Source organism: Enoplosus armatus, chromosome 19 (assembly GCF_043641665.1).
Source record: "Enoplosus armatus isolate fEnoArm2 chromosome 19, fEnoArm2.hap1, whole genome shotgun sequence".
Lineage (NCBI taxonomy): Eukaryota > Metazoa > Chordata > Actinopteri > Centrarchiformes > Enoplosidae > Enoplosus > Enoplosus armatus.
Genome location: NC_092198.1, coordinates 18,797,748 through 18,820,749, shown reverse-complemented (window position 1 = coordinate 18,820,749; position 23,002 = coordinate 18,797,748). Strand labels below are relative to the sequence as shown.

Here is a 23,002-nt window from a genome sequence, read left to right as displayed (position 1 = left end):
AGTCAAGAAGCAGGAAACAGGTCACTGCCTGTTCACATTATGACATAACTAATAAGAGTGTAAACATCTAAACAAACTCTTTAATTGAAACTGCGTAAAGACGTAAAATGAATTACGTTGAACCCCGTCATGTGTCACAGCGCGTGTGTCTGATTGTGTATGCAGTGAGGCAACGCGCAACGGTCACATTATATTTGCGCAATTTCCCTTCCCGTCTCCACAAATCTGCCGCCGCCTCCTCCTCGCGAGCGGGGAGCAGAAACGGAGGGAGAAGGCGAGCGGGGGGGGGGGGGGGGGGGGGGGGTTTGATAAAGTTGTTTTAAAAATGGAGAGGTCACAAGGAGAGGCACCCACGGCGGCACAAGATGAGAAGCAGTTGCCATTCGTTAAGTCAGGCCAGGAGGTGTGGGACTGTGTGTGTGTACACGTGTATGTGTGTGTGTGTGTGTGTGTGTGTGTCTAAGACGTTGATTTGGTAGATTCCCGGGGCGTTTGTCTCATTGAAAACACTTCACTAATGTTATATCCCCCGTGTTGGCTGCAACAGTTACTTTATATGCAACTGATTACTGACAAGTGACTTTAATATTGTTCCTTTTAATCACAGAAATTAGCATAATACAATTCTACTGCCTTTCGGAGGGACAATAGTCTGCTAATTGACAATGAATGAACATGTGAGTGGCGTCGCAAAAGTACTTATTTCTAAGAACACAGCAGATTTGAGAAATCAGCCGGGTCGGATAGATTGATTCGTAGTTTAAGTTATACTGTATGTTTATGTCAAAACAACAGAAATAACAATGAGGAATGTCAGCCAATATCATGTTTTCTGATTTTTTTTTCTTCAAATCAACATCTGTTCCACCGTCAACGAAAAAGTCAGGCTGCATTTTGTAACACAGCTAGTGCCTTTTTAAAGGTGTATTAATCCATTTGTGGCCACTAGTGGGCAGAAAAAAACATCATGTCCTCGACTTTCAGCTCCGTCACATTAGAAGTTGTTTGGCAAGTTCTAAATAAATCAAATGCGTCTTTTGCGGCTGTATTTTATTTTTCTGTTTTGAGCAGCGTTTTCACGCAAATGTTGTCTTTCTTTTTTCTACTTCGTCATCTCAGTTAAAGAACCATCTGTGGGCCTAAAACAACACAGGCAGGTGTTAATAAAAAAAAAACACATCAGGGGGGCAAAGGACGGCACAGGGGTTTTCTGGGTCGCTGTGATTTCCCTTCGTTTTTTTTTCCTCAGCTGACTGAGGATTGAGAGGAAAATGTTTTGCACAAGCATGAACGCCGTCCAGGTAAACCACACCTAAAGGCTATCGAGACACATGCAAATGAGGCTGCTGACAGAGGACATTCAGCATTCGGTTATCGGCTTTTTCTTTCCACAAAATGGAGGTAAATCTATGCTACTATGAGATTCCTGGAACCTTTGTCCACTAATTAGATCCATTGATCAGTTTGTGTCATATATAAGCGGACAGGGCAGGAGTTAGTGTCAATTAAAATGCAAAGTACAGTAGCGTAGATGGTCCCACAGCTCAGTACAAGTGAAGAAATACTTCGATAATTATACAGTTAGCTGTTCCTGCGTGAGGCGTGAGAGCAGAGGCGGTCATAACTCAGGACACCGAGGGGAAATGTGTCTCACTTTGAAAAAACGGAAACAATTCAAAGCACACGGTCGAGACTCTGTCTTGATAAAACCAGGAAAAGAGCTGCGGTCAAGGCGAGAAACCGGCTGACTACAGCATCCGAGCCAAGTCCGTCAGCACCTGGCTCTTTGGAGTCTGTTGGAAGCTGTTTAAAACCTCGTAAAAGCATCAACAAGCTATTTAGTCCGCCATCAATGAGCGTCTGTGCGTTTAAGTGTGTGTCAGAAAACAAACGGCTGCTTTCTGGCAGCTTTCTGGTTAGTCCTGCAAATGCGTCTGCCCACATTAGTGCAGAGGCGTGCTTGTGCATTTAAAAGCACGGCCATTGTCTCCGATCTGTAGTCGACAAATCACATAATTCGGAGGCCATATGGAAAATGTTTGACGCTTTAATGGCTTATGCTGCAAACAATGGGGAAGGCATGGGGGGGTCTGCTTAAGTGGAGGGACCATTAGTAATTTGAAGCTTTCCAGCTTGAGTGAATGTATGCGTGTTTTCCCCTTTGTGTAGCCCAGGTGTCCCTGCAGGAATAGAAAAGATGTTAAAAGTCAACCAAACTGGGAGGCTTAGGTTGGGCTTAAGAATGTGCCGGAGGGGGTTAAAGGTCGTCGTATCATCAAACAGCTAGAAACACTTGCTATGAGTGACGATAAACCTTTCCAATGTACTGCTCCTGGGCGTGGACAGGTAAGCCATCTCTGTTATCACATATGACACTTCGTGCCACTAATTTCAAATGAAATGAAAAAAACACTTTTCAAGATATTCCCGACGTCGAGCAAGTTTTTTGTAACTTTTTCCGAAACCGACAATCAGACAAGTATGTCCGCTTCGTGTACGGCAATCGACCAGTGTTTGCTGGAGCGAGACAGGATTGAACCATTTCTCTCTAGCTTTCTTTTTTTTTTTTTTGAAGTTAAATTCAATTTTATTCATAAAGCGCCTAATCACAACAAAAGTCAAGTATCAACACAAGTTTATGCAACAACTTTGGAGCACACTGAGCCCTTAAGGTTAGTGCAGATTTCAGGGAATGAATGTTACCAATGCCGTGATAAAGGTATGATAAAGGTGCTGTCACACTGGCGGTTAGATCCCAATCTGGGAGTGGTTCGTGGAAAAATAAAACAAAATTGTCATCTGAATGCGTCTTCCGAATCATGAGGCAGACACAAGAAACTGTGTCCACCTGAACAGGGCGATCTGAGATCAGTTAAAGTCAGAGAACATTGCCATGACAACATCCTGTCATAGTGTTAGCTCGAAGACAGGGCAGATAAAGTGCCATTTTGAATTCCTTGTCCGTTCGAATGTTCACGCTCCCCGTCGTTCTGATGCGGTTCTGCATTTCTCCGTCTTCTTCTTTTTCTTCTTCTTCTTCAAAACGGCCACTCGCACGATATACCCGGCAACGGTGAAGACCGTCCTCACGTCGTTGATGGAGGGACTGCGCGAGCTGACCACAAACAGCTAAAAGCAGCTCACAAGCGTGAAAGCGGACCGCTGGGGTCAGAGGGAGGGGAAATCGAACTTTGTGAAAACAGACAAACGTGTGTGTGTGTGTGTGTGCCTCTGTGTGCCGACACACTGGGAATACTTGCACGCGACTTTCAGTGGCGTCATTTTTAACCTTCATATCCAAACAACGGCAGCACAGGAGGGCCCGGCAGGCAGAGGTCTGGGAGCCGAGGAGTCCCCCCCCGAGGAGGCTCCTCAAAGTTTATGTCACACCGAAACCACTATGAAGCTAAAATACTGTTATTATGGGGGGTCTGCTCCCGTCACGTTTCATCAAAATACCAGAAGACAGATGGCACAGCTTCACAGAAACACCTGAGCTTCAAGTGTGTGTGTGTGTGTGAGGGAGGATCATTTGCATGTTCATTGCTGTGTCGGTGTGTCTTTGAGACAGAGAGAAATTTCCATATTTATCACTGTGTGTGTACGTGTATGTGTGTGTGTGTGTGTGTGTGTGTGTGTGTATGTAAGCATCACAGTTGAGACTGTTCCCTTCTCTTGCTGAGTTGAAACACAGGTCTCTGGGCTGGTATTAAAGCTTAATGTTGCAGACTGGTCTGGCTCAGAATATTAATGCACACTCACTAATACATACTACCTCACACTCTCTCTCTCACACACACACACACACAGGCAGAGCTAACATACAGAACGCTCATGCGGAGGAGAGGTATCTGTACGGTCGGAAAGGAAACAAAAACAAAGTTGGGTAGTTGCAAACGACAGCAGTTGTTTTAGTTACGACTAATTTCACTCGGGAACCGCCAACCCAACATTTTTCTCCTGGTACCAATTCCAATACCTCCACCGAGTATATCTGCCAATACTGAGCACCGAGTTGTTTTTTTTTTCTCCCAAATTTAAACTCTGCACTGGACGCCTGACTGCACGGAACTCAGTGAAATCGCTTTTATGAAAGGTAAAACGAGGCCAGGGATTCTGCTCCGACTGAATAAACATAACTGAGAGAGGAAATACGCGGAATTGTATAATTGCACCGACAAAGAGGGACTGCGAAGTTCCGTAAAGTTAAAGGATGAGGCCGGTTATATTTCTTTTTTTGCCAGGAAATCCCTTGAAAACACCAAAATCACCAATACATGTACCGCCTGCGTAGCCAGCCTGCCGCAGCAGCCACATTAAAAAACACTGAGCCACACTGTTGTACTGGCTGACATGTTCCTTCATCACTATGAACGTGTCGTTTATATTGAGTCGATCCCACAGACCCATACGTACTCAGCCGTGCACCCAATCCTCAGTTGAAAAAAATAGATGCGCTACTTATTTTGTACTGCTTGCTGTTTAAGGACATTTTTTTTTGTTTAAAGAAGGAAAGTAGCGTTCGTGACCTGTTGTTAAAGAGGTTCATGGTCGGGGGGGGGGGGCTTGTTTTGGTCTTTTCATGGGATTTGTTGACAATAAGAAAAATAAAGAACAACGCAAGGCTTATCCTTTAGAGGGGAGAGGTCACGGCTGATGTCCAATCGGCCGACAGCGACAAAGCGCAGCCCTTAAATGGAGCCATTTTATGTTCACGCTCGTGTTTACGGCCGTCATTCTTCACCGCGGAGCCCACATCTTCCCGAAAGCTTCGTAAAAGATGCTGCTCAGGAATGAGATCCACAACCGGCTGCAACACTCGCTGCGCACCGGCCTGTCGTACGGGAGAACCTGCGTTGGAAGGCGTTGGTGATTTGTAATACGTGAAATTCTGAAGGGAGCACTCCAAAACAAATGAGCCGATCACATATATGTACTGCAGCTGTTGTTATCATCGCGCATATATTATGTTTAATGGAATCAAGCCACGGTCTGCATCAATAGAGCTGCGGTAAACTTTACGTCGGACTGTTGCATTATAACAAGGAAGCAAAAGGGCTCACATATTTCTTTTTTACTACTTAATACTCTGAGTTTACTAACAGTCTACATCCGACGACAGCTCCTTTTTTTTTTTTTTTTTTCTTTCCATTTTCAGTGGCTTCAATTCAACATTTCCTTTTTAATTCACCAGAGCGGCAGCAGCCGACTGTGTCCCAACAACAAGAGACTATTTGGCCTTGGGTGCATCTAAAAAGAATTTAGCGGTATCCAGTCTCATTCAAGTGCGCTGAACAAGAGATGTTGTCGTCGGGTAGACATTCCTGCACAAAACAGGTAAAAGCTTTCTGCTGTTAACCAATCAACTGTGACCTTTCATGGTCGACATCCTCCTCCCGCTCCCTCAGCACCACGGACGAAAATCCCTTCAAAGTGGAGAAATAAAAAGCGGCAACAGTGCATCTTTATTTCTTTTTTTTTTCTTCCCCAAGCACAGATCAGCAGGTGCTGGGTTTGACATTTCCAAATCACAGAAGACGACTGTTATTGTGTGCGTTATCAGCAGGTGTTGCGTGAGATTGTGTGTGTGTGTGTGTGTGTGTGTGTGTGTTATCAAACAACATATTTCTCTTTTTTTTTTTTTTTTCAAATCCCATCTTGCAACACAATTTGCTCATACCAACGGAAGCATTGTTAAACATCTTCATGGTTATGTTAAGGCCCTCACAGCACTTGGTTAAGGTCAAGGAAACATCATGTTTTCTGGATTTTGATACAAAAAAGAAGGTCTGCAGCACGAGATGAACATTTAACCACCTGACCGTAACCAGCCTGAGCGGACACAAGGGACTCAAAGTCCGGAATAGGGCTGCAGCTAGCAAATATTTTCATTATCGATTAATCTGCGGATTATCGTCGCGATTGATCGATCAGTCCCCCAGAGCCCAAAGCAGCAAATCCTCACATTTCACGATTATCAAACTAGCTGGCAGCTGACTTCCCTTTCGATCGAACAATGGATTCATCGATCCGTCGCTGCAGCATTGTGCGGCAACCGTACACTTCTCTGCAGTACGTAAATGTATATATGTAAAGAGGGAAAAAAAACACGCTCCTGCCAATGCTTTTCCGCTGATCTACAAGTGGCGGTAATGTGCCGAGACACAGAGTGATGTGCACAAAGGTGTTTAAAAAAATAAGCTTTGCAAATGCTCCATCTATCTGTCTATCTGTCTATCCATCCATCTCTTTCACTGCCTGTTAGCTTGCCAGTTGCCTCTGATGAGTGATGCTTCTCTCAGACACACACACACACACACACACACCCTGAAGGAGTGTGTGGATGTATGAGAGTGCTGTGAGGCACCATTAGCACCCTCCCTGTGCCCCTGCAGGTTTTAGAGGGCGGGTCTGTGTGTGTGTGTGTGTGTGTGTGCGTGTGTGTGTGTGCGTGTGTGTGTGTGCGTGTGTGTGTGTGTGGCAGCAAGTGTGTTAAAGCACTTAACACGTCAGTCCCACTCCCTTTTCTCCTCTTGTGGTCTGCGGTCTTTCCTCTTTGTCTCATCTGCTTTCTGGGATGCAGTAATAAGTCGGGAATATATGGAACCAAAATATTCCAGATATTTACAAGGACATAAATTATTGAAATACTAAGTTACATTACAACAAACTCCGGGCTCGAGTATGTGCGCCACACCATATTTTACGCAGTCATATAGTGGTGTCTATGAACGGGGAACCTTGGGCAGTCATGTATGGGTTGAAATCTCATACGTTCAAAGAATTTGCTTTGGTGTTTTGGGACATAACAATAAACATAGTAAGTAAGAAAATATAAAGAAAGATAAAAATAAGTACGTAAGTAATAAGTCAAGAAGCATATATATGAAAAGACGTGAAAAATGATTATTAAATAATCAAAAAACATGTACAATAAGCGGGTGTTCTGCTCCCACGTGAGGTCCTCACAATCCGCAACCATCTCCGCTGTCTTGAGAGTTGCTGTGACGGGCACCAGGTCCCCACATGGTGACCCACCCGCATGGGGGAACTGAGGGTGGTGTCATCCGCGAACTTCAGGAGCTTGGCAGACTGATTACTGGATTGAAAGGACACAGCCTTGAGGGGATCCGGTGCTGATGGACCGGGAGTCAGAGACATGTTTACCCAGGCTCACGTGCTGCCTCCTGTCAAACAGGGAGGTCTGTGATCCACCCGCAGGTGGAGTCAGGCACACTCAACCGGGATGATGGTATTAAAAGCAGAGTTGAAGTCCACATACGGGATCCTGGAATAGGTTCCCGAGGAGTCCGGGTGCTGGAGGATGTGCCCAAGGGGGTCTGTAGGGGGTCCAAGAGGGGGTCAGTAATGGATTTGAGGTGTGACAGTACATGTCGCTCAAATGACCTCCTTACCACAGAGGTCAGGATGACGGGTCTGTAGTCGTTAAGTCCTGTGGTCCGTTTTTTATTTGGGGGGGGGGGGGGGGGGGTGATGGTGGAGGATTTGAAGCAGGCTGGACACAAATATTTTTTAATAATAATCAGCAAAAGCATTTCAAATAGCCCACAATGCCTTCCCAGAGAGCCACGCCAATGTCAAGTCTTTCCGTCATCAAAAAGCAGAATCCGCCAATACATAGCGAGAGTCCCCCCTCCCACGTTCAATGGGAGGTACGCAGTGTAGTGAAAATACATAGAACAATATTCTACAGCTCCAGTACACGCAGTCAACATTTCAACCGCAGGGTAACGTCTTTAAATGTCTTTTTTTTCGGGTCTATCCGATTGTCTGAAATATGACTGTACGCTGCAACGTCGAGGTTGTTTCGAACCAAGGAGCCCGAACCATGAAAATGTATGCGGGCCACATACTTATACAGTAAACGTAGTGAGTGTTCGTAACTGTGACGAACAGCAGAAACAATCCCAGCACCTGACGCCGTCCTCTCCTCCTGCTTTGCTTTTTCTTTGTCAAAATCAATCGGAAGTGTGAACCGCCTCACGTGGATTAAAGCTCAAAGCCTCGGTGTTATTCGGCGTGGCGGGCTCCGGTCTGCAGTACGCAGAGATCCACCGATGACCGCAGACACACCACACACACTGTTCAACACCGGCACCGTGGTGCAGAATAAACTTGTGAGGTGAAACTCGGTGCAGGCAGCCCGGGAATCAATAATTCTGAATACACGCCACTTAACTCGCTCTGCCTCCAACTCGCCCTCTCCGTCTCTTCTCCTCCCGGGGAAAAAAGGGGAGAAAGTGAAGAAGGGGAACAGGCAGAGTCAAAGTCACCCCCACCACCCCCCCTCCACCATGCTGAACACTTCCAAGTCCTCCCTGTTTCCAGAGATAGCGACAGGCGTTAAACAACATCGGGCAGGAAATCGGAGATGCGACGACGTCTTCTGCTGCTGAATTATTGAGCACTACAAAGGGTAGCTGACGCCAACACACACTTCAATGCGCAAACACACACTTATATGGAATTTCATGCAGGGAAACTGATGATGACTTTGATAAGAGTTGGCCCAGGCAGCATGATATTTATTAATTCATTTTTTTTTATCAACTCTCTCTCTGTCTGTCTCAGCTTTAGTGTTACAGAACTGCTCCGGCGGTTTCTGCACAAACACAGTCGCTCCCTCTCAGCAAATATCACCGGACGCGACGACTATTATTAAACTCGTCAACGAATGGACTGAATGGATTTTAACTGGAATTTAGTGCGTGGTGCTCAAAGCGTTGAAAAATGGCGTCCGATCTTGGCGGAGGATTCCATTGGTCTTGACTTCACAGTGACTGTTAGCCGCGTTTGTGAATCTGGGATGTCAATGATTTGAGTTAAAACAAATAAGAGGAAAAACCCATCATGCTCTGTGGCTGTCTATAGGTCGCGCGGTGTCGACGCTGCCGAACAACAATGCCCAGCTCTCCCCTATTCAACTCTTGATTTCTTCGCCATCGCATGATGATCATTAGTCATTATCGATGGGTTGGGAAACACAGATGGTGAGGCCGAAGGCGAGAGATCGAAGGCTGTTGCCCTTGTTGGCTGTGGAGTGATTTATACCCAGTCAGTGGATGGTAGTCAGTTTATATACAGTATGTGTGTGTGTGTGTGTGTGTGTGTTGCCTGAAGACAGACCAGTTCCTCAGTGAGGAATGAAAGGCCCGGGACGTCATCAGTTCCCATATTGATTTTCCTGCTCAAATGCTTAATTGAAGTTGTTGGGGTATACATAATTGAAGTTGGTTCTCTCAATCACTCCCTCTCTCTCTCTCTCTTCCCCTCAAACATTACCCCCCCCCCCTTCCTGCCTTTGTCTCGTTTCTTTTCACGAGACAAGTGTTAATGTGGAGGCCTGTGGCTGTGTAGTTCTGATGGAGTGGCAGGCTGCGTGTGTTGTGTGTGTGTTGTGTGAACATGTAAGACTGTGTGAGGAGGGGTTTCTCTCCCGACTGCAGCTGGCCTCATAAACAAGACCCCCCCCCCCCCCCCCCCCCAAGGGGTCAGTGCATGTGAAACAACTCGCTGCAACATACGTGCAATACGCATGATCCATACCCCGCTTATATAATGCAGTCAGACATATATCAAGTTAAAGAAAAGGCCCTTTTAGAAGTGCTTCTCTCTGGAGTTTAGTGACAGCTATCTAAATTCTACTCTTTTCTTTCATTTTATTGACGTGCTTTGAACAGGGCTGCAACTAAGACTCACCCTCAGTAATGATTCATGTGCCATTTCTCCCCAATTAACCAAGAGACATGTGTGAAATATGCATATGTCCTAATTTCCCTGAGGTCAAGGTGACGTCTTCACATTTGCTTCGTTTTGTCTGACCAACAACAACCCAAAACCCAAAGAAATGAAATGCGCTATTATGTACGACAGAGAAAGGCAACTGGGGACATGACTGAAATGAATATATGTTATCGGAAAAAAAAAAACTGCCAACTTGTCAATTAACGCCGTCCAACTTCATGAGAAGAAGAAAAACCCCAATAAGCCCAGCTGTGGTCAGAGACTACGACTCAGTGGACCCGATACACTGAGGCATTTAAACACGCCGTTGTGCTTTGAACAAGGAAAAGGCCTGCGTAATGAAATGAGCAGTCGCTTTTATAATTAAACGGAAGAACGTGAGCAAGATAAAGGAAGTAAACTGCGAAATGTGTTCCAGTGGAAGAAAGCCTCGTTTAATGCGGAGAATCAGAGGCGCAGCTTTACTGTAACCTCAACAAAGGCTATTAGAGTGGTCCCTCCTCTACCTCAGATCTTCTTTCTTTGAGAAACCCCCCCCCCCCCGCTGGTCTAATTCATTACTGTGAGGGGGGGGGGGGGGGGGAGCTGCCACGATGATAACAAGCCTGCTGTTGCCATGGTTCTCATTGATTCACTTCTGAACCCGGACGACAAACAAGGATCCGAACGAGTCATCTGCGACCGCACCGCTGCCTCATCCATTTCTCTTCGTTTTTATCACATAAATCTGCTTCATTTGCCGTTGGCTATTAGCCACCCTTTGTTGATGGAGGCTCCTCTCTGACCGCGGCCACATTAAAGCTGCTTTAGAGTTGTTTAAGAGGAATCTTTTATCCCCGAAGTGGAAGCCCCGTCTGATAGAAAGTGAGGGATACACAGTATGACTAAATCTAGACACTTTATGACCCATATCTGGGTGGAAAAATATAAATAGACGCCCCGGTGTAGCCAGTTTCATCGATTCCAGTGGAAGCGCAGTGCTGCAGCGTCCGCTTCCTGTTCAGTGTGGCCCGCCCGTAACCCTGTAAATGCCTGTCGCCCTCAAATACGACGGCCTTTAGACACAGCTGCCGCAAAAATATCAAAACGCAACACCGGACGAATGTGTCTTTGCTAATTACTCTACCACCCAGGCAGCGCCCTTAAGCAAGTAGAGATCAGTTGCAGCGTTGGCGTGATTGAATGAGGAATTTGCTTCTTCTTTTTCTTTGCTGTAAAGAGCTCAGGACCAGATTAATTGGTCCAAGTGTTAATTTGCCCGCCCGCCACATGAACGCCGCGTGTCTCCATTGATTAAAAACGAGCCTGTGTTCTGCTGCTGCTCTTTCTTCGTTTAACTGCGTAATTGATAGGGCCTGTTGTCTTCCTGTCCTCTGTCCTCCATTCCCTCTCATCCTTCCTTTCTGTCTTTTTATTTTTTTTTCTCTCTTTCCTTCTCTCCTAAACGCTCCTGTTTGCCAGGGGCCTAGCTCCTAAATCATGCTGTTTGCAAGCTGTCTCCTCGGGCAAGAGTGTGTGTGTGTGTTTGTGTGTGTGTGTGTGCGGAGACCGTGCACACACACACAAGCTGTGAGTACCCATTTCACACACTAACATTACTGCCTGCCAGTATTTGGTTTGGTTTATTAATCCTGACTGTTATATATATATAGGTCGATATAACATGTTACAAATAGGAAAATAATAAGGTGCCGGTGTTCCCTGCGGAGCTCCAGCAGCCTTGTCTGGATGTGTCTAGTAATTTCCTGTAGAGTGGGACACTTCTCGGGCATGCCGAAATGGGTGCTGAGGCGACGTCAGTTCGTCGCGTGTGCCCTTTTCAAATTTGAACACCAGCACTGTAGAAGCATGGCTGCAAATGCGTCTTCTGAATAAGCTACGAACAGCTAAACGGACGAGTGTGCCGAGCCTGTCAGGTCGGAGAGCTTTTTTTTTCCCATATTAACAAAAAAACGTACGGTTTGCGATGGCGAACAGAACAGCGGAGAGAAAAATCGTGAAAATCTCCCCAAGAGCCATCGTGCGAGACCAGCAAGTTAGCGGTCAGCTCTCCAGCTGCGGCTGTTCACCAACTAGCCCTGTTAGCATAGTCACTACGTCACCTTTATGCTGTAACTTAGTCTTAGTCTAAATCAGTCTAAAGCTGTAGACCTGTAGAGCTGTTTGTTTGTAGAAAAAGGAACAGTTCAAACTGTCATTCTGTGACCACGACTTCGCTCTACAGTGTCTTTTTTTTTTTAATACTACCACTAGGAGGTGCCAAAGTAAAACAAATTAGATTCCACACATGGTGGCTTTAAATTAAATTTTCCCCAAAGAAAGAACATTCACTGAACTTTTTTTAAGCCTCCACTATTTTCTTCACGTTGAGTACTTTTCACTCTGTTAACTGGGTTATGTATGAATATGGTCTGATTGATTTAAAATCACATGCTGCTGACAGTGTTGGAATTGCAATAGGAAAATCGAGTATAAGATGGTCAGAGGTGTAGTTAGTAAATGTGGATTTGTCTGACACAAACCATTTGTTGTTGTTTCCTACTTGTTGTCACTAACTAAACCTGTTTCTATCCGTTAGTTTTGCGTTTCACGTCAATAAAGCTTCTTCAAATGATCTAACCCAAGACAGTATAAAAGCAGAGCAAGACGGATACAGACAGTGAAGACAGGAGCCATATTCAGTCCATTACTGTAAACTTAGCAGGCCTATTTATCAGCAGGCTCCACCACACAGACTAACCCCCCCCACCACCCCCGGGAGCTTGTCCCTGAACCTCAGACAGCTCAGCAGTGTGATTAATGAAGCAGGCCATGATGCCAGCGCACCAAACAGACATGGAAAATGTGTGACTAGCTCTGAGACATGCTGATGCCAGTCACCAGTGTGTATTTCAGTTTTTACTGTATTTTCATGAGCTGCACTGTGGACTTGTTGGTTAGAGATAGGCAACTAAACCACAACTCAGCAGACCGTAGCTACAGTTCTCCAGTTCTCCAGCACCCCGACCTCCACCCGTGACATTAAGGACGCACTACTTCCTGTACTGGCATTGAGCGCTTGCACTTCGCGGTGGAGGAAGTACTCAGATCTTTTGGTCGATCTTGAGACAAATATATTCTAAACTACCTACTGAAATCCTCTTTTAATACAGTTCGAGTGTTAGTTGCAGATTCAAGCTTCGTTTAAATCGTTGTTCATGAAGATGTGGAAAGTCCTTTTTTGTTTGAATACCACTAAGATCTCCCGTGGCGGCTCCAACGCACATCTGATCAGGTTCAAATGTTTCTCAGACCCGCAGCTGAGAGCTGAGCTGGTGATCTGCCAGTGTTACATCACCGTTCCTGATGCAACCACAATGTTACCGCTCTCCGTGATATCTACAAACACGATTTCTGACTTCCCGCCGTGTTCGCAAGAAAGATTTGAAAACGAGACAAACAAAAACAGCTGCACGTCCATTTATATTGCATTAAACTCAATAATGCATCAAACGCGGGCGCACAGACTCGTCTCAGGCGCACCTCTGATCTCACAGACCACGTTTGCAGCAATGGGTTAACAAAGAAATGACAAAGCACGACCGCTGCATTTCCTGTTCGTATTAGGATACATGAATACACTTTACTGGACGACAAAAACACCACCCACCAGGTCAGATTGTTAAACTGATGTCTAATACTGCACATTGTTGGTAGAGGATGGGGAACACAGCAACAAAACAAACAAAAAAAACAGAGTAAATCTGCAATTTATGTTTTTGTGAGCGCAGGAGAAATCAGAGACGTATGTGAACAACAGGTGCGAGTGTAAAGAGCTAAAGTTGGGACATAAAGAGGATATGAAACACATTCTGACATCACATGGAAGTGACTGGAGTCACGAACAGCACATTAGTCACGCTTCCAGCGAGCCATAGCGACGCACTGCGCCGCGTTAGGGCAACAGACGGTCACCTCAGGGAGCAAAAAAAAAAACAAAGGCGGGTGTAACACTGTGTTAAAATCAGAATTTTAGGAATTGGAGAATCAGAATCTGCCCCGCCGCTGTGAGAATGTGCGAATACTATTTCACGCATCAGCTCGGGCGGGCTGTCTTTTAGTGTTTTTTTTAAAAAAAAAATGTATTTATCTATTAGCTCTGTCAAAGACTAATTTGCATCGCCTTGTGATGGAAAACAAAGTACAAAAAAAAGAAAAGAAAGAAAGAAAGAATCTGATCTCTTATAGTGTTCTTCAAAAAACACGAGACGCGCACAGGGCCAGATACTGAAATACTTTAACATCTTAAGCAACGACCACAGGGCCAACATTCTCAGTTTGTAACCTCCCAAAGTTAAAAACAGCCGGAGCTGCCGGCGGTGGTGATGGCGAGGAGCAGCAGGGTTTCTGTCGCAACGGAAAATTCTGAGCGGCGTGTCGTTCAATCGCTAAAGTCAGCGCATTTAAAATGAAGTCGCCGCAATCCGGAGGTCCGTTTTCCGCCCGCTAAACAAGCCGGGTGGCTTGGCTGTGTGTGTTTGTGCTTCAGGCTAACAACAGTGCGAGCCACAAGCCAAGCAGACTGCATAATAAAGTGTTGAGGGGCAGCGTTGAGTAAAACTATAAAAATAACATCAACTTGCCCTGGGCGCTGTGATGCTATAAGCACACTTTGGTATGCCTTTGAGTTGTGTGTGAATATATATTTGTCAGTGTGTATTGGCCACAGGCTTTGCTGGCAGACTCCCTGGTCTTTGATATGCCTGCCATTCACCGGGGAAGAACTTTAATATTCCAACAGTAGCACCGACACACACACACACACACACACACACACACACACACCATGTACACAGGCAGTTGGTGGTGGGTGGCCTGTTCATACGCTGCCTCCAGCTTCTACAGTGCCGGCGTCCCACAGGGACCCCGACAGGGAGAGAATCACAATCTCTGGAAACACACCGGCAAACAGAAACCAGCGTCTCTGCATCACATTTAGAAGCAACTCAGCCACTTTGAATACGCTTAGAAAACTGTGGTTTAACCGAAAACATTCACTGCGGCTGGAATTACACTATTCTTACAGGAAGCTGTCCTCTCATGTGACACTGTGAACAACTTTTAAAGGTTGGGGGGGGGGGGGGGGGGGGACCCCTTGGTTCTCTGACACCGGTGTTACGGGGGAAAAGGTGAAGGAGTACAAAGGCTGAAATTGACGGTTGCTTTCAGCCTCTATGGGGGAAAAGAAGTTTCGGTTCAGTATAGACATTTAAAACGAGTCGAAATCAATTAACGAATTAAGTCGAAATCGAAACTCAACCCATCCACCGGCACGGGTCCCTGGGTATATTATTTCCCAGGTGGCACCTGAAACGTGAATCTACACTGCACATGAAGCCTAGAAGCTGCAAAGAATAAAATATCAAATTGATCAAACGAGGCCGCTTTAAACAGGCGCCGAAGTCATGCAATATCTCTGACAGATGGCTCACAAGGTTCAGGTCTTTAGGTTTAATGGGTTCACTTTAAAGCTAAGGGGTGAAGCCTACACAAAGTAGAATTTCATCAGTGAGAGTCTTCGCAAGTATAGAGGGGTATGTGTGTGTGTGTGTGTGTGTGTGTGTGTGTGTGTGTGTGTGTGTGTTTTTTTTCTTTTCTTTTTCCTTTTGGCCCGCGGCCAGCAGTTCACTCGGCTGGTCTGAAGCAAAACAAGGAGACAAGCGGAGCGTGCTGGTGGCAACATTCAGCTGTCACTCTCAATATCCCAGTCACACACACACACACACACACACACACACACACACACAGTCAGTCAGTCGCGCACACACGCTGAGAAAAGCTCTCGTATTTCTCACACACAATGCTCTGCCTAATTAGGGTTGTAATGTGAACAAAGGCAGCAGTCCTATCTGCCACAGCAGACCTCTGAGCACTCAAGTTCAGACAGGAAACCTCTTAGTGAAGTCATGTGGGGTCTGTCATTTGTCTCTTTCTCTCTCACACACACACACACACACACACACACACACACACACACACACACACAATCATGCACAGCGACATGAACAGGCGGACACCAACAGGGGGACTTGAAGTTGACGTCAACATCTTTCTCCCTCTGTCTTGGCCTTTAGTCCACACTGAGCAGGTGTTTTTTTTTTCGAAACCCAAAAAGTGCATCAGTGGCTCCACAGGACTTGATCAAATCCCCATTTCACGTGCTCCCAGTTTAGGGTACAAATGTGTGAACGAGAGCTACTAAATGCAGTATAGATGATCACAGAGAGAGCGTGTAGACAGACTGGGAGGTTTAACCAGCTGTGTCTCGACAGATGTTGACGGTGAAGCACATTTCCTTTTTTGGGATACACACAAGAGGAGGAGGAAGTAAGACGCTCGGCTGGTTTCCGTCGTTCGGGTGTTTTAATGTGGATGGGGAGCTTCGCGGGAAAAGAATGATAGCGCGATAACGCACACTGATTTCAGGTCCCGATCAGTTTATCTTCACCAATGTGCATATTGATGTTGAATTACTTGTAAGCGCTCATGACTGTGCAGCAGTAGACCCCTCGTTTTTAGACTTTTTGTACAGATTAGAAAAACTATGGAGCCAGGCTAGCCAGTCTAAGCCGTGCTAAGCTAAGCTAACCAGCTACTTCCATAAAATATTTACCATAAAGACCATGAGAGTGGAATTGATCTCAAATTGAAGTCAAATTAAAACAAATGTGTAGTGGGTGAGGTCTGCATTGTCAGCCAGCCATGTGTTCAGTAACTAGTAACTGCTTATGTGTGTGTGTGTGTGTGTGTGTGTGCGGATGCACTCTATTCCTTTGTTTACCTGATATAAGATGTTCAAACACCCACCTCCGTGCATTGGGAAACTATACGAGTTTCTCATGAAACAGTGGGATGGGCTTGGTTAACTTTTTGGCTCACACACACACACACACACACACACACACACATACTGGGATACTGTAGGAAAACACACACATACGCTCCCACAAAAGACGCTCTCTCTCTCTCACACACACACACACACACACACACACACACACAGGCGCGTCCCTGTCCTCCTGCCAGTAATGAAGCAGATAATAAGCTGCTTCACGCTCTGCTGTAGCAAAACCAAAATCAAAACACTGTTGATTTAAGAATCAAAATGCGTACACTCATGGGTTTTTCATCTTCCATGCTCTGTGGCAATGATGAGGTAGAGCTTCAGTGTGTGTGTGTGTGTGTGTGTGTGTGTGTGTGTGTGTTCAAGCTGTATATCAAAAGCCTGAGGAGCAGGCAGTGGGTTTGCTAGGCGGCGTTGAGAATCCATTCCTCGTGCCTCCAGCCTCATTTCAGCTCCCTGTATTTCCAAGAAGTGATTCTCTGACTTTGACACTGATGGCGTCACCGAATGAGTTTGTTTGTTTTTTTTAAATTTTCTGAACTTGTGAAAGAAAGAGGGGGAAAAAAAAGTTTAGATTTTTGGAAAGGGCGCCAAAAAAAAGAAATGACATGATATAAATGGGAATTGAGGCTGTGGTTGTATCTGTGGCGGCAACGTTTGTAATAATAATGGTAATGTTGAACCGTAAAATGTTACTGTTCTAGTGTTATGCTCCAAAATAGATGCCTGCACGCGTGAAGAAGTCCACTGAGGGGGTGATTCCACATTTAAGCATTTTACTCCCTTATGTATTCTCCCCATCACATCTATATCTATGACACGGAGGTGTAAACAGCTAAGAGAAGCATTTTAAGCTTTTGCGCTAAATTCAGAGAAGCTGCTGCTCAACAACAAGTCTATTTTGAACTGTCGGTGTAATAAACGGCTTTTAAAACAAACAAAACTACTGTCGCGCACATGAGTTACATTAATGACCACGTTATCCTCTCGAGGGAGCCTCCGCGCTGTGCATAGCATTCTTAAGCAATGACACACGCCAACGATCAAATGCCGCGAACGCGTGAGTGCAAGTTCAGCCATAACTGTAATTATATCAGGGGTTTGGTGATCCAGAAAAAAAACACGTGTTGTTACATATATTGCTTTTGAAACTGTCTCCCGATGTCGACGTCGAACATAAGAGTCCCCTCCCGTGTTTGTACCTGCTCCTCTCTCAGTGACGGCACCGAGGATGCCGTCGACAAGCGCTTTGGTTCCTTTGATTCACTCCTTCCCATGTCGCAGCAAGTGACATTTGAAAGAGAGGAAACACATTCGAAAGCAACATACGTTCACACGAGGCATCAAACTTGTCTCGCATGTGTTGCTGTTGGATCGAGGCAGCTGTTGATGCTGGCTTGGCAGCCCACCAGGCTTGCAGACACATATATTATAGACAAACACACACACACACACATATATATATATATATATATATATATATATTTTTTTTTATTGCACTTGCATGTTTTTTGCCGTATCTCAGTGATATGTGTCTGTTGGTGTCTGTTTATACCTGAGATGTTTAAGCGCGTGTTTGATTTATTTTGGAAGCATCCTCATGGACACAGTTATCCTATCGAACCTATACATATACATATATATATATATACATATATACATATATATATTTTTTGTCATCTCTGCCCTGACATATCAAGCAAGGTCCTAATGTTCAGAAGTGAAACAATAATTGTATCTCATTAGCAGAAGCTTCTCAAACCTCTTATCAGACAGCCTGTACCTTCGTGGGGGGGGGGGGGGGGGGGGGTCTAGATGGGGTCGGAGTGTTGTACTTCATGTAAATGTCGGATTAATAACCATTAATAGCTAATATAATTACTCGCGTTACCGAGTAAAGAATGAACTTGATGCTGATAGAAAGACTTGGTAGTCCATATTAAATGGTGTATAGTCCACATCGCCAAGTTTCATTGAATGCACCCAAACGCTGCAGACTGAAAAATCGACTCCAGCGGTCGAAAAACAAGCCGAAAACGGGCTTCAGTTTGAATATAACCACCAGGACTTCGTTGAGATTGTGGCTCTTTGTTTTTGTATCACAAAGTGAAGCGTTGCAGTCCTCTAACCAGCAGGGCTAACAAGCAGTACGTCCCTCTGTTCCATAACCCAGGCTTTTAATTGGTATCCTCTCCAAAAACCCTCGTGGATTAACTCACCAAAGACAAATCCTTACCAGCATTTGGCACTTGGCGGTTGGTCAATTAAGATCCTGCAGCCACTTATTCCAGAGTCCAAAATTCTACCGTATCACGTCTGCGCGACTCCCCACTTGAAAAGTAAAAACTATAGAAGTGGATGAATGTCAACCGTAAAAGAGGCACTCGTCCTCAAATCAATGTCACTTTAGGCAGTAAAATCCCCGCTTTAAATGTTATATCCTGATTTCCTTTAAGCCTGTGTCATTATTCAGTTCCAGTATGTTGTTGGAACAGCCACTCAACTCTGGCGGCATTAATCCAGGTGTGTGTGTGTGTGTGTGTGTGTGTGTGTGTGTGTGTGTGTGTGTAATGCGCCACTCGCCTGTCTCCAGCGAGGGTTTAAAGAGGGATTGAATTAGAGGAAGGATAGCTTTCAAGTGGGGATTAGGCTAAAGCTGGGTCTCTCGGGGTCATTATTCAATAGCCAGTGAGTGGCATCAGGACCCCTAAAAACCCAGCAGAGAGCAGGCAGAGAGTGGCAGCTCCGTCTGTAATGAAAGGAAGGGCTCACGGGAGTGTGCGTAGGATGAATAGCGCATTGTTATAGAATAGTCGGGTACAATAACAGCCACAACTTTGAAAAACTTGTCTCTGGGCGCACGCATTGTCTCACGTCTGCCTCTCCAGTCTGTCATCTCTAACTGTAAATGTTGGGTTTCCAGGTTGGACGCTCACATACCAAGCCAGCCCCAAGACGCTTCGCCTCGCACCTGCGACAGAAAAGCAGAACATCGTACCGCACCTTGTGTGTGTGGAAATAAGACGTCGTGCCCAGAGATGACAATAGTCCCCACAATGTCCCCAAAATGGACGGCCTAACGTCACATTCAGTCGCTATGTCTTAAAAACCTGGGTTCTTGCAGTCGGCTCTAATCGTGGACACGTCACGAGTTCACCTCGACAGAGACCACCTCTCCTGCTTTTTTCCCCTGTGTTTCGTCATTAGTGGCTGCAGTAGCTGCAGATGCTGCCACGCCCTCCTGCCCTACAGTTACTGTCCCTGTGCCTTCGCCCGAGCTTCCCTGCCTATCTCCCCTCCTGGATCTCGTTACCTTCATCAGCCATGTGCCGGCCCACATCCACTCACCCTCTGCCAGATTGTCTGGTGTGTCAACCCTAGCTTTCCTAGCAATTCCCTGCCTGCCCGATCCCTTGCCCGACCACCCGTTTGAAGATTCCTTGCCTACTCCTCTTTGGTTTTGTCTGCCTGATCTGTCTGCCTGCCTGCCTGCCTGGTTTTTTTTTTACCCTTGCCTGTTTTATGGACTTGATTAAAAGACCCTTACCTCACTGCCTCTCAAGTCGTGCTTTCGGACTCTGTAACACGTGATCTTGTGACGCGAATCGCTTTTAAAGGACCAGTGTTACCTCTAAACCGACAGTTTGACCCAATAGCTGACCACATGTAACGCCTCATATGTGCTGTCAGTCATCGGTAACTGCTCCATTCTGCCCTTGAGTTGAAGTGGCCATAAGTGGTTTTAAAAATTAGACGCAGGGATTTAGTGAATTGATATTGCTCATGCTGGAGTAAGCTTTTCTTCTCTAACTTCATTAAGTTGTAACTGCTTATGACGCATGCCAATTTATGGCGGCAGCGGCAGATTATTCCGAAAATCCCATTAGATATGGCTGCCACTGTAGCTTTCTGGTGCCTCCGGTTCACTGTAGCCAAGTCCTGTGAGCAGCTTGGGATTGTCATTAGCGAGCTGTGGAGCCAGTGCTGAAAATGAATATTGAGCAGTGAGAGAGAGAGCGAGAGAGAGCTGTGTTTCTTCTGCAGATAGTATGCGCCGATGTCACTTTTTGAATGTGCAGAGCTGCAATGTTCAATGTGCAATCAAGTTCGTGCTTCTATAGATTTTCTGCCGTGTCAGAAGCTGAAACCAACAGTTGAATTTGATTAAATAATGTTTTGTTTTGTTTTGTTTAAAATCTGTAACTCAATAAGCAAACTTTAAAAACTGCAATATTAAAAGGTTACTACCGAACCACCAACTTTTATTAGGCTGTTAGTTGCATTATTCAAAAGCTACATGGCTGTCAACAATGCTCGCTTGGCCTACATTTTGCACTTGCGACGTAATAATGAAGTGCAGTTCAGAATGGCTTGTTCAACTGTCATCCAACCAACGAGCGAGGAGTAAAGCTTCATACTTTAACAAAACTAAATTACATCTCAAACAGCACAACCCCCCCCCCCCCCATAGTAAACAAGTCTTGGTATTATAGAAAAGAGGTGGACAGAAGCATTAAAGCAGAAAGGAATAAATCGAAGTGCAGACAACCGAAGACGGTTGAGCGAGTCTGTTTTAGCTGATGGTGTGAATTTGCGTCCTTCGGAGATTTTGGCGCTACAGTAAGACTTGACTGAGTTCTCTGAGACAGCAGACAGGGGCTTACGCCGGGATCAAACATAAACCCTCGGCTCGTGGCTCCTTATTGTCTGTTGGTTTGCCGGGATCAACTCGGGACGCTGGTTTCTTGGCATTCGCAGCGGTAACGTAAACACCTCAGACGTCTCGCTGTCTCTGCTGTCGCTTGAATGGAACCAAATGGGAGCGCGGCTGCATTTTTTTTGAACATTTCTCCGTTAAACAAAATGGAATAATGCTGTATTTGTTAGGTTCAGATACTGTAAAATGTGGTCAGCAGAAAGGTTTCATCTTGCACAAACGCTCGCCTATCTATCGTTCCATTTTCATCATGGCCTCGGCCTAAGTGACTGACAGCCGTGATTGACACTCAGTTATTATTCATGTGCTCCTTATGGATCAATATTACAGAAGGGAAATTGTCATACGAAGATGGAGGAAACATAAGAAAAAAAGAAAAAAAAAGAAAAATGGAAATGGGGACAGTGAGGAGCAAAAAAGAGTCAACACAAATTAAAATATATTGATCATTAACAAACGGCACAGCAGAGACAATATTATCTCTCTATATATTCTTACAGTATGTATTTTAGAGAACGTCCACCTTGTCATGGACAGAAACGCGTGCGCTTCCGATGCCTGACATCAATAATAGAAAACATATTTTTGTTAAGCATTTCATGGAAGGTTTTTACATTTGCTGTTTTAAACATTAAATGTACAAAAGCTCTTTCCCAGGGAATAAATAGATATATATTAAAACTTGAGCAGCAGTGGAGACAAGCACAATCAGCAAAACTTCCAACAGAAAAAGAAATTCATTTAAAAAATATATATCAGTTTTTACCCCCTGTTTGTTTGAAAAGTGACCTTTTTATAAAATTGCAGGACGAACAACACGACGGCAATGAGCAGAAACGACGGAGGAGAAGTGAAAACCCATGCGTTATCACTTAAAATAATTGGGATGAACTTTTGCCACGCAATCCGAGGCAATTAAAGAACGCTCTAAATGGCGTGCGCTTCGACGAAAAGTGCCGAAAAGAATTCAGCATCAAGCATTTTCCCCAATGTTGCTTGTCTTGTGTTTGAACTTTCTCACCGTTGGTTCCTCTTAACTGGCCAGAGAGGAGGAAACAGAGCGTGGGGAAGTGATAAGATAATAATCGAGCTGTTAGCGCTGATACGGCAAGGACTTTGCATTGTCATTACCACACACGAACTCACAGGCACACGTAACCTCACAGAAAAAGAACAAAAAAAAAAGGCCTCCGTGGTTCCAGGTTTGGGTTGAAGAGACCCATCATACGGTCACGTGATGGAGGGTAGCACGTTTGATGAGAATCATGGCGGTGGTGCAAGGATTCAAATATCATCCACCCTAGAGCAAATACCCTAAATGCTGTTCCCCTTCATGTCAGTCTCAGAAACAGAAACAAAGGCTATAGGAGAATCAAACCACAAGAAACATAAGCAGGCGAGATTAGGGGTTAAAAAGAACGTTTATGGCCCCCTGCAATGGCTTTGCAGACATTCACCTCTTGTTAGCACTATGAAGTTGGTCATATGCTTCCATATAAGCACTCCAAACTATTAAAGCTGGTAACAGGATACGCAGCGAACTCTTTATCCAGATCAGAGATACTTTTTTTTTTTAGAGGAATTGTATGAAATAATCTGGCCATACTATCATTAATTATCCACAGTTCTTGTGTTTT

At 45.1% G+C, this 23,002-nt stretch overlaps 1 protein-coding gene across 3 annotated transcripts in view; it reads right to left on the bottom strand.

Annotated features, from left to right (window-relative positions):
- The window catches only part of LOC139301840 (exostosin-1), a 167,444-nt gene that overhangs the window by 42,201 nt on the left and 102,241 nt on the right, over window positions 1-23,002 (bottom strand). The window lies entirely within an intron of this gene.